The following is a 13238-nucleotide window of genomic DNA, read 5'->3' as shown; positions in this document are numbered from 1 at the left end:
GGCTGGAGGAGGTGGGCATTGGGGGTGTGGCTATGACGTAGACATTTTGTATCTGGGGAGTGGAGTCCCCTGATCATCATGTGAGCTGCTTCCCTCTGCCACACTCTTCCACCATGATGTTCTGCTTCATCTTGAGCCCTGAGGAATAGCATACAAAATATTTATAAGACACTGGAATAGTATACAGCCATAAGACACTGGAATAGTACACAGTCTATGGACTAAGACCTCTGAAACTATGAGCCTACAAATAAAGGTTTCCTCCTCTACAATTGTGCTAGCCAGATCTTTTAGTCACAGCAGCAAAAATGATGACTAAAACAACCCCCTCCCCTATTTTTTTCCTAGAAAGAATTATAATGATGCTCGTCTTTAAACAGAACCAAGAATCTCTAGGGTTACTTCCACATATCCACATAATCATAACTCGTCCTGTGATTTGTTTAATTCAGTCTACTGAGTGATTGGTAACTTAGTCTTTCTCCTTGAAATGGACTTCACAATTGCTGACATCAAGGAGGTCCCACTTATTGTTCTCAGTTGACTGACTCTATTATTGCCATTTATATAAATGAAGAAGCTAAAGTACAGAGCAAATCAAGTTATCAAGTTCTAGGAGTTTGGGCTCCTAACTACTACCACAACCAAGCCACTAGCTTTGACTATTTCCAGCATAGAATGCCATATTAATCCATCTTCAAGATGGTTTCTCAAGATGTAATCTGGTATTCTGTCAGATTCAGGCCACAGATATCCTAAAGATAAACTACTCAGATCCATGAGTACCCTGACTCTTCAGTGGCTTAGATACAGCTCTTGCCTTGGAGAGCATCCACCAGGAGTCCAAAATGAAAGCATGTACCTCCTTCCAGTGAACTGAACTGCTTCTATCTCTGAGGAAAGTATCCTCTTAGAGTAGCACACTTGTGCCTTTTCTACAATTTGGCCCCATTGGGACCACCCTGGGCCTTTAGACATCATTTATACTGTTGAATTCAGTGATCAATTTTGGGAAGAGAAGGGTGGGATGCCATCTATTTTGCTGCCATGAGACTTCTTCATCGATGTGATTATATACCCTAATGGAGCACAGGCATACATCCAAGGAGGCTAGGCTGGAGCCAGATTCAGGTAATAGTCACCATATTGTGCTACAAATGGCTGCTTCCTATTGTAGACTTGGGTTGTGTCTGATTCACCTCCCCTTAGGAGACTTTGTCATTGCCTCCCTCTTAGGAGCCTTTATCTCTTGGGAGGCCCTCACTCCCACCATTCCCTTAGTGTTTCTAAATCTGGACAAGGGCCACAACCTAGGCTCCAGCTAGAATCCATGCCATAAACAAGATGGAAATGAAATTCTTTTTTTGTGCTTCAAAATAAGTTAACACCAAGTAGGAGGAGGGTTGAGGGTTCAGGAAAGGATTGCTGGTAGGGTCCATTTTTTTTAGAGGAACTGTGAAGGATTTAAGTGGGGGCCAGAGAAGAAATCAAAAGTAAAAATAAATAGAAAAGACACAAATGTGGGAGTCTATGGGGTTTGTTTAGGAAATGACAATCCAGTTTTGCTAAAAGTGTGGGTGTGAATAGGGAAACAAGGTGAAATAATCTTGGCAAAGTAGATTTAGGTTGCCTTGTGGAAAATATACGAATGTTATGGGATGAGTTTGTACCTCATTCAACATGCAATAAATTATTTCAAATATTTTAGCAGGACAGTGAGTGATCTGGACCCTGTCTTTGCAACCTCAGACCAGATATCCAGGGAGCATTCTCATACATTTTGATTGACAATTTAGGGGTACAAATTGCCACACTTACTTACACTTGTGGTTGGGCTATGTACTTCAGTGAATTAAAGTGATGCCCAGGTCATCACATCATTTGGCTACTACAAAAGCATACAGGGAACACTATGTCCCTTAAGAAATGTCCTAGGGTCTGGGGTTAAAGCTTAGTGATACAGCACTTGCCTGGCATGTACAAAGTCCTGGGTACTATCATCAATAATACATCTACACACATACAAAAGTACACTGAACCTACCTAAGAGGTACCTCATTATAGACTGACAATGTTCCTGGAATGATTTTTGAGCATCACTTTAACCTGCCCATACCTCATCTTATTTTTTTAAAATTAATTAATTAATTAATTAACATTTGTGGTGCTGAGGATTGAACCCAGTGCCTCACATATGCTAGGCAAGTGCTCTACCACTGAGCCACAGCCACAGCATCCCCACATCTCCTCTTTGACCACACTATCTCCAAATCTTACTTAGTTTTGAGACCTGATCCTGTTTTGCTTTTCTGTCCCATTATTGTCCTGTCTGGCCCAGTATAAGCAGTGTTTATTGGAGTATAGTGAGGAACTAGATGAGGAGGGGCTTCAGAAAAAGGTTCCTAGGGCCCAGTTGTGATTAAAAGTTCTGTATCAAATATTTGAAAAAAAACCCTATCATTATGTATGACTATAATGCACCAATAAATATGTGGAAAGAGGGGAAAACTGGCCTGTTTTCTAGAGCTATCTGCTGGGGGAGATAGTCCACTTGGTTGTGAAGGGAAATGTCCTTGCTAAAATAAATTAGTAGCTAGGTTTAAATATGAAAAGCATTAAATTAACTTTTCTTTGTCCTCTTCTTAGATCACACAAGTCTTACATTTAGGAGGAATAGGTACTACCTCAATGGCCTGACTTGAGGTAGAATAACAGCTACCAGATATTGAGTACCTACTATACGCTGGGTGATATGTATTCTTTAATTTAATTTGGAGACATCTCTGACAGGTAAATTACATTCTTTTTGCATTTTAGAGGCAAAGGATATACGGTTCAGAAGGCAAAGGGATTTGCTTAAGGTCAGACACATCTGTAAGTGGAAGAGTCAGAATTCAAATCCAGAGCTTTTTAGTATCAAGCTCCATTTTCTTTTTATTCATCTACAAGACCAGACAGAAAAGGAGGAACCATAAAGACAAACTGGAAGCAGAACAAAATCAGATACAAATAATAAAAGCTGCTAATGAGTCAGTTCTGGAGCAGCCCTTTTCTGTGGAGGCACCTCATGCACAATTTAGGAACAGGTGTGGCTGTTCCATTCTCAAGGACCCTGACCTTTCTGGATGATCTTAAACTAAGATTCCTTTGGAACTACTTTGGAACCTTCCAGGACCTGGTGGGCACTTCTGACTGGCTGGATCTGGCCTGGTTGCTATAAGTGAGTCCTATATTGAGGAGGGCATTAGACAATACGGCTAAGCAACTAGAGCTTCTATACTGACTCCAGGAGGAAATAGAAGAATATAAATTGGACAGTATGGAATATATGGCATGGGAAGCATGAAGATCAATGACCCTTAGTTGCTTCAAGGGATTCTTCCAGAACCTTACAGTAACACTCCTCCCTATGTTTTATCCAACACTAGTTTCCAACAACTCCCCATCTTGAGAGGGAGATAAAGTATATTTTGTAAATTATCAGAAGAAGGACTTGGGTCCAAGTTCAGAAAAGCTTAAAAAATAGGGCTTATCATCTAAAATTAAATGCAAAGACAGAGTCACAAAAGTAAGAAAGGTAGTTTAACCTGAGCCCAGAATACCAACCTAGACCTCCTCATACGTCCCTTTTCAAAAAGCCAAGACTGGTCATATGGACTTGAGGGTGGGACCAAATACATAGGTGGGAAACCTGTGGTCCTATAAATGGAGACAAGATTCCATAGTTTCAGATATGACAGCATCAACACTGACTCTCTTCCAGGTCATGCAAAGCCTTTACAGTCTGGTACAAGAGAAGAATGACTTTCCTGGGCTTTGTTTACCTCCAGGACAGTTGTTTCTTGGAAGACAGACTTCCAAATTCTAGGGATCATGTCCATGGTGTTTTCATTACTAAGTGTTATTTAGGTGTCTAAAACATATTTCTAGCAAAACTGCAGAGGACCTGAATAATAAAACATCATACACCATGAAACACAAACGAAATATCATCCATAGAAAAATAACCATGTAGATGAGCTGAGCTAAGAGTTGTGACTAATAAATGCAGTTTAAAGCTCTGGAGATGCACAAAAATAATAAGTGGACCATGGATTCCTGACAAGCAGAACAAATGACTGTGACACTGTGAGTTTGTAATTAAGCTTGAGTTCACATTTTCTTTTTCTTGTATTGCTTTCAGGATGCCTTGGTTTTCACCCTCTATGCTCTCCTTCCAGCCCAGTGATGTGGTGAATAGCTCTCTGCATTGCCTAGCACATGGAAAGCAAAGAGGCAAGCCCCTGTCTGTCCTCTGTGGGGAGGATATATATGGCCTTGGCCCCAGCAAGGGGCAGTCAGGGAGAGGGAGGACTAAGAGTCCACTGCCCAACCAAAGCCACCCTCACCAGGACATGGCTTCCCAGTGGAGTGCTGTTAGAAACCCCCAGGCTTTCCATCCTTCTTCCTGCTTGGACTCAAGTGTTCAAGAGGTATAAGGCCCAGCAGGCAGCTCTGTTCCAGAAGTGCATAGCATACCATTCAGGAGGGTGTGTGGACGTGGATGCCAGCATGAGTCCCTTGGTGCTTAGTTAAGCGGGGTCCACAGTGGACCTGAGGCTGGGGAATGAACTTCCCAGATGAACCTGAGGTTGGCTAACAGGCAGAGTGAGGAAAAAGCTGCCAAACAACACCCTCCCACACCCCGTTCCAATTCCCCTTGGCTTTTAAAAGAATGTATAACAAGGTTTTGTACAAGGACAATGAAATGAACTTTTTTATCTCTCATACACCATATATTTGATTGCACATCAGTATGCAAAGTTACTTACATAATCTCAAAGATGATCTCTTGGAAGATCTTGAAAAGGATATATGATCACAGTAACCATGGTACTAAAGGGGGATAAGTTGGTGAAGCTGGAATGAAAATTTGCCACTATAGCCATTCTAGAGTTTTCTAGAGTCTAGCTTCCACTTGTCCCAGGACTGGTACTTGGAGGTGTCTGCTTCACCCCATTCTTTAACTCTTGTTTGCATAAAAGTAGCTATGTTTGGCCTTACATGGAGTGTGGTATGCAATTTAAATAATGTCTTACTCTTTCTGCCATGTCTACTATGGACAAGGGGACAAAAATCTTTGTTTCTAAAATGATTAAGCCAAGACTAATCCTTGAATCGTTGTCCATGACTCAATGGCATGCAGTAATGAAGACTTGAAAAGGATTTGTGGGCATGACTTTGAGAAGTATAAAGCAGAAACTGGAAAACAAATATTCAAACTTTTCCTAAATTAATTCATCCTCTTTACAAAAGGATGAATATACTCTTTCCACGCTCCTTTACTCTATTTTCTTCTCTCTGCCCTAAATCTAGAATATCAGACTATTCAGACCTTTCATTCTCTCTTGCATAGAAAGGGCAGCTGAATTTGTGCCTTTGCAGAGGCCAAAATACCATCAATTTTTCCATTTGTCTAGAGCCCCATCTACTTCCAGTAGAAGCAGTTGTGCACCAATAAGTCAAAGATCATCTCCCCTTACTGGCTGATCAACAAAGAAACCCAAAGGGAGACTTAGAGGGAGCTGGGGTCTAGAGAATGCAAGAAGTGGTAGAAGAAATATTGCTACCTTGTAGGGTCTAGAATCTAGTTCACAGGCCTCTACTACTTTGTGGTCTCTGCAGATTTCTTCTTTCTGAGGGCCTGAGATTGAACAGCTGTGTTAGGGTCTCTACAGAGGCTGAGAACTGTACATACCCTCAGCTTTTCCATTTTCCCAGACATTTATCTATTTTCAATAAAAGTAACTGTGCACTGATTAAAAGGGGTTTTGATCAAGAGATCTTCTCCCTTGCTGAGTGTCTAGGAGGAATCCCAGAGGGATAATGGGTTGAATGACCAAGACAGAGAGGTTTGGTATTAGTTTATGAGACAGTAGGAATAGCAGACAAAGTTGTTGCCCTGTCCACATTAGATTCCCCTTCATAGGGATCCTCTGCTCTGTCATGGGAGGGCACTTAGTATGAAGACCAGACAGCAATCTCTGACACTGATTCTCTGTAGCATAGCAGAAACCGTGGAGAACATGTTTGGTCTTGAACACATGGTATAGGAGATCCCTTTTCTGGGATACAGCAACTGTGTTTTTGCCTGTACAGAGGCATGTGCCTGGAATTACAGCTTTTCTGTCATCCTTAAGCTTTATCTATGTATAAGGAATAAGGGTGGGTGGTAATTTGTGGTAGAAAAATGTGCATCAATAGTGATTCTTGCCTTGTGTTCTGGACTGAAAGATAGCTCTGAAGGTGTTGTGCCAAAATGGTGTAGACCTGTTTAGGGATTTCTGAAATCATTCTGTGGATTGGTAGGAACAGTAGTGAAAAACTTGTTGCCTTTTCCCTTGTGGCCCCCCCTTTCCATATTTTCATTTTTCATGAGCCCCACAAATTATGTAGCCAGTCCTGTGGAGCTGCTATGGCCTGGGCCCTGAGGTCAAGGAGGAAACTGTACACAATGTATTTCCTCCCTGCTAAACCAGGTTCCATTTGGGATATGATATACATTCTTTGGGACTTGATTTAGCCATGCCCACCCATCTGACTGGTCAGCCACAGCCCCTTCTCCAGTGCCCCTTGCCCTCTCCTTGCTTTACCAGGGACTCCACTCAGACTCCCCATTCTTGGGCTTTTTCAATGTAGACCTTGTCCTCAGCTCTTTACAGATTTCTGTACATGCCTTAGGTCAGCAGGTGGCATTTCCTGGTTGGATGAGATGAATGTGCCTTATTGCTAACTATGAGGTTCATTGAAAGACTGACCCACTCAAGAAGCAGCAGGAATCAGGCAAGGTATTTCTGCATGATGATTTGTGATGAACAAGCAACGCTTGGCTCAGATTCCTTGGATTTTGTGGACCTGCTTTGCAGTGTGTGTTCCCAGCCATGTTTCTGTGCAGCAAAGCAGGGATGATGAATCAACACTTCCCTGGGGTTCTGCTGGCACTGAGAAGAAGAACCACAGGCAGGATATGGCCCAGCCCCTGAAGTGCTTAGAAAGACTGATTCAGGAGGCTTTAGCCCTCTGTGTCTGCTTGGGAATAGGGGAGTAGAGGTCATGGTGTAAGTCCAACATTCTATTCTATTCTATTCTTTGAAATATATATATATATATATAATTTTTAAGTTGTTCATAGACCTTTATTTTACTAATTTATATGTGATGCTGAGGATCAAATCCAATGCCTCACAAATGCTAGAAAAGCACTCTACTACTGAGCTACAACCCCAGCCCTCTCTTTTCCTTTCTTTCCTTATATCATTCCATTCTTCCTTTTTTCCAGTCCATCATCCTTCCACCTATCCTTCCTTCCCTTTTATTTAGGTCTGTGAAATTGACTTGGCCCCTAGAACACAAACCTATAACTCAGGATTAGGTACTCTGGAACCTTGCTAAGGGACCAATAATCAGCCTCCAGGAAAGTAATGACTTTCCATGGTAGGGGTGGCATGTATAAACTGTCTTTGGTTTTGTTAGCTGTGGCTGATGCTCTGGTCACATTGACCCAGAGCCAGATACTCTGATTAGGTGGGGCCTCTATGCTTTAAAGGGAACACTATTCTAGAACATTCTCCATACATGGTCTTTGTGCTGAAGCAATAGGGAATCTTGGTGGGCTGACTTCTTGGCTGTGATTTAGCTGCTCTGGGCTATGGTGGCGGAGGAGCATCACAAGAGAGACACAGTGGGATCAGGTAGGTCTGGGGATACTTGGTGACACTTGGGTGTGTTCTGTTTTTCTTTACTTCAGACCTGGAGTGGAACCACAGCAGCAGGCAGAGTATGACTGCAACAGGCAATTGGTATGTAGGTAGTGGAGTCAATGTCTGTGCCAGAGGATATTGGAGGCTCTGAAGGAGGGAGAGAGGAGGGGTGCTGGGGCAACAAAGAACCTGGTGAGATACAGGAGAAGTCTAGATAGATTAACAGGAAACTGTGAACAGATATCAAAATTTTGAAATAAAATTTTGTTCCCTAGCAGACAAGTCAGCAAGAGTGAGGCGGGTATTATGATGTCACAACAGAAGGACACAGTCCATGTCTTGCTCTTGGCTCATTAGCTAGAAAAGTATAGTGACCTAAAAGATTTGGAACAACTCTCTTGACTGCCAGTGAATGCTGACCCTTGCTTGTGCCACATTCTATTTACTTGTGTTTTACCTGAATTGTAGGATCCCTGAGCATGAAGGCATGGCCTCTCTATAGACACCCTTTTCAGAGTGAAGTAGTATAATGTTCCACATAATCCCCAGTTTCCTCCTAATAGTTGCCCTGTCTGCAGTGACTCCCCTGAGGCAAACTGCCCACAGAGAGGGCTGACATGGCTATGGTAGGCTGAGGTCCATATTCACTTATGAGGATAACTACAGAAGTCTGAAGAAATCCTAAGAGCTTATGCTGTTATGTCTGCCTCTGTCTCTGTCTCAAAGACCCAGATCTTCCTGGGTTTAGTGAGACCTATCCTTGATGTCCTGTGGCAAAATGTTTGATATAGTCTAGTCCTTCACCTCTAAAGAGGCCACAGGACATCTGTGCCTATTATAATGCAAAACTGACTGCACAGGAGCCAGAGAATTGTTATGGCTCCAGCATCCCATGCTTGGGCCCTGGTTACATTTAAGACAAAATTACCTTACCTAGATGCCATTGCAAAATTGAGAGCCAAGGAAGGCAGTGCTGCTTCAGAAGACATAGGCTGGAACTCCCTGGGAGAGAAAGCCTACCGCTGTAAGCAAGAAGAAGGGGAAATTCCAGAGGCTTACCCCCTAACCAACCACAAAATGGCAAATAAAGGGTAAGAAGTACAAAATGAAACTTAAGTTCTGACCTTGTTGGAAATTCACAATTCAATTAAGGCTTACATGCAAGGGAAGAACAAAAAAAATGTGCTGATTGTCTATTATATCTCTTCAACAATGACATGACAATCAAAGTCCTAGGTATGAGAACAGGCTCAAGGGAGAGACATAGATCCAGTGACTGGAACAGATGTTCAAGGAAGCCCTGGTCCTTGGGATGGGGTATGTGTAGAGTGGTAAAGATCAGAAATTTGCAGTCTTTCCACTTACTCAGAGCAACCAGCAGGTGCCAGGTGCAGGTACAGTGCTAGGTGCTGGGTCTATAGTAATGACTAATACAGCACGATCCCAGCTGTATAGTCTACTCATTCTGGCTTCCATAGCAAAACACCATAGACTGGGTAGCTTAAATAGACATTTTCTCACAGTTCTGGAGGCTAGTAGTCTCAGATCAAGGTGCAATGGGATTGGTTCCTGATAAGGGCCCTCTTTCTAGCTAGTGAACAGTTATTTTCCGACTATGCCTCCACATAGTAGAGAGACAGTGGGGGGATGAGCTTTCTCTTGTCACTTTTTGTAAGGACACTACTATCAAATCAAGGCCCCAGACTTATGACTCATTTAACCTTAATTGCTTCCACATAGGCCCTGTCTCCATAATAACATTGGGGTTCAGAGTGTCAATGTATGAATTTTGGAGGAACATAATCTAGTTCATTGTACTAGCAATTGTAAAGTTGATGAATAGAAATTGCTTGAACTCTAATATTAATTGTGTAACTTTGGGAAAATCATTCAATTCTTTGATTTGGTTTTCTCAACTACAAAATGGAGATGATAATATTTATCTCCCTTGATTGTTTTGAGGAAGTGGGAGCTCCTGGGTTTCCAAATAAGAATGATTTAAACACAGTCAAGTTGGAGGGAATAGCCAGCGGAGTTTATCTTGAGTATTGTGGCAAATAGTGTGCTTCTTCATTCTGGATATATTTATTTGGAGTTATTTTCAAGGATCTTATGGAGATAGTAGAGAAGGAGTAAAATCCCCATCCCTCAAACCACCCCTTGAGTCAAACATTTTGTAAAAATAACACAAAAATGACATGTGTGAAGATCTTAATTCCAGTGCCTGGCACATAGTAAGTAGAACCTTAACAAAATCTAATTCAACAATTAAATCCACAAGACTGGACTTATGCAACCTTGATCAGTGGGTTGGGCTAGATTTATAGTGGTTCTTAGTCCTCACTAAATATCAAATTATCTGAGATCTTTTAAGAGGTGTCTATGCCTGGCTCTAGCCCCAGAGGCCCCGAATCAATTAATTGGTCTGGTGAGGGTCTTTAACATCAGGACATTTTAAATCTCTAGAGGCGATTCTTGATGTGCAGCAAGGGTTACAACCTGGAAATAGGTCTAGTCTGTATTGGGGGTCAAATTAATATTGCCTGGTTAAAAAAAAAGAAGGCCTGCATATTCTAGGAATGAGTTGGGGCCTTCAAAGTATGGTTGGGGGGGGTGATAAATGACCATAGTGATACAATGACTGGGCAGGTAATTGCTCCCTTTCCCTTTTTTCATGTGAAGATACAGCATAATATCAATAGAACTATAACCACCATAACCAAAGTGTTCTTTTTCATGCTTTTTCCCAGTGGAAATGCCACATCATAAGATACTTTTGGAGCTCACTGGCTAATGGAATGAATAATTCAATCTTCAGGAAATTAGAAGCAGCACAAACATCCTTTTTTTCATTTCTGCTTTGAGCTCAAGATGTTGCTTGGCAGATAAATCTGAGAATATTTCTATCTTGTTTATTTCTGGGCACACAGTATCTATTCCAGTGGCTTATATGGAGTAGGTTCTTAGTAATTATTTGTTGAATGAATGAATGAATAAAACGAACATGGTTCTCCACACAGATCGATGGAAATGAGCTGAACTTCCAGATAGATTCTAGTTTAGTGACGTATGCATAATAAGGCGAACTTCTTGTCTTTATATTAGTGGGTTAATGTTAATTTTAAAATAAATTATAATTAAAATTCTCATTTATGCTGCCACGTTACAAAACTAAAGTGAATGAAGAACAGATAGAACAATGACACTGAGTTTATCTATCAGTAATTTTTATACTTCTTCATTCAATATGACCACTAGACCTGTACAAGTTTTCATCTTAATTGTTGAAAAAATAGCTGAGTCATGGTACTTAATCTCATTGTGATCAGGCATTTACCCTATATAATCTGAGAGGGAGGTTGGGTTGGTGATAAAATGGGCACTTCCCAACCTACTTACTTGGGTTTATCTAACTTTCTTACTTTTGTGCTCACATTTGTTACTCTAGTTATAATTTGGAAAGAGCTTTAAAGTATCAGCAAAAATTGTTCCCTTAATGGACTCTTAGAGGCAGGCACATAAGCTAAACCAATCCACAATCCCTTATCCAAAACCCTTGGGGGCCAGATACATTTCAGAATTCAGAAAATGTTAGATTTTAGAAAGATAATATGGTACATATACTCTATATTTCTTAACATCCCTAATGGGGTCTGGAGCAATATCTCACAGGAAAATACATTAGTATTTCTGCAGTGAAATGGATATATATTCACATTAAGTGCAATAAATAAAGATCATAAATAGTCTAATGCCATTTCAGGACAGGTTTTACCAACAAATGAATTTATAAACAAAGTTTCCAAGGCCTTTTGTAGTTTTGACTTATGAATAAGAGATTACAAACTTATAATATGTGTTCCTTAATGGAATGTGCTTAGAATAGTGCCTGGGGTTAGTAAGCATTACTTAACTGTTAGTTTTGTTGTCATTATTACCCACACCAATGTATCTGTACTGCCACATTTAAAAGAAATGCAACTGAGCAGGGTCAAATACATCACTCCTTCCACCAAGCTATGGTATATACTTACAAGTTTAGGAGCATAAACAAGTGGTCTCATAGGAAGGTTTGACTTCTGAATCTGGTCAAAATGGAATATCCCATTTCTTCCAGGGCTTCCCCCTCACAATTAAAAAATACTGGACATATTACAACAAACAAGCATTGAAAGATTTGGAAACGTGGAAAGAACAGAAAATGCTGAATAGAAGCAGATAGCATTCTGATTCCACTGCCAGTGCTCTATTAGCAGAGGCCAGCAAGGAACTGAATCTTCTTCTTTTACCAAGCATCAATGAAACTAAACAAGCTGAGGAGTTGGTCCAGAGGGTCCAGCCAACATTCTGATTTACTACCCACTTTAGGGCCAGTGAGACCCAGTGGATAGATCAATCCCCACCTACATCCAACATCAATAGGTAGAATAAGGTGATTTGCTTTCCCCATAGAATCAGGAAGTAGGGCTGAACTTTCACCTCACTCATCTGCAATGAGGCAGTGGAAATGATTTCTCACTTTTGCTGGGTACAGGGGGAGATGAATATCCACCCTCATAAGGACCTATACACCATACCTAAACAAAATGACTGCCTACTAACAAAGAATATTAAGTAAGAATCAGACTTTCCTAACATAGTGGCCAAAATGTTCGAGATACAATAGAAAACCATTCATCACTTCAAGAACTATGACAATCTCAGCTGAATGAGAACAATCAGTAGATGCCAACATTGAGATGACTCAGATGTTGGAATTATCTGAATTGTTTTAAAACAGCTATCATAAAATGTTTCAACAATCAATTATAAATTATCTTGAAATGAATGACAAAAGAAAAGTTTCAGCAAGGGAATAAATTCTATAAAAAGATGTGAATGGAAATTATAGAACAAATACAAATAAAAATTAAAATCTCTTGGGCTGGGGATGTGGCTCAAGCGGTAGCGCGCTCGCCTGGCATGCGTGCGGCCCGGGTTCGATCCTCAGCACCACATACAAACAAAGATGTTGTGTCCGCCGAGAACTAAAAAATAAATATTAAAAAAATTCTCTCTCTCTCTTTAAAAAAAATAAAATCTCACTAGACAGGCTCAATAAAGGTTGGAAATAACAGAGGAAAAAGTCAATGAAATGAGAGTCAGAGCACTAGAAATTTATCTGAACAACAGAGAGAAATGGGGAGGGGAGCAAACAGAGAATCAAGGACCTGTAGGATAATAATGAAAGATCTAACATTTGTTATCATTGGATTTCCAGAAGAAGAGAGTATGGGATTAAAAATTTTGTTTAAATAAATAATGACTGAAATTTCCTCAAATTTATAGAAAGACACAGTCTTCTAGATCAAGAAGCTATGCAAATCCCAAATACAATAGAACCAAAGAAATACATGAAAAGACACATCATAATGAAACTCCTGAAAACTAAAGACAAGGAAAAAAATCTTGAAGGCAGACAGAGAAAAATGAGACATTACAGGATCAACAATTCAAATG

The sequence above is a fragment of the Marmota flaviventris genome, chromosome X (genome assembly GCF_047511675.1).
Source record: "Marmota flaviventris isolate mMarFla1 chromosome X, mMarFla1.hap1, whole genome shotgun sequence".
Classification (NCBI taxonomy): Eukaryota; Metazoa; Chordata; class Mammalia; order Rodentia; family Sciuridae; genus Marmota; species Marmota flaviventris.
The sequence above is the reverse complement of the archived record's forward strand: the minus strand, read 5'-3'. Positions refer to the sequence as shown.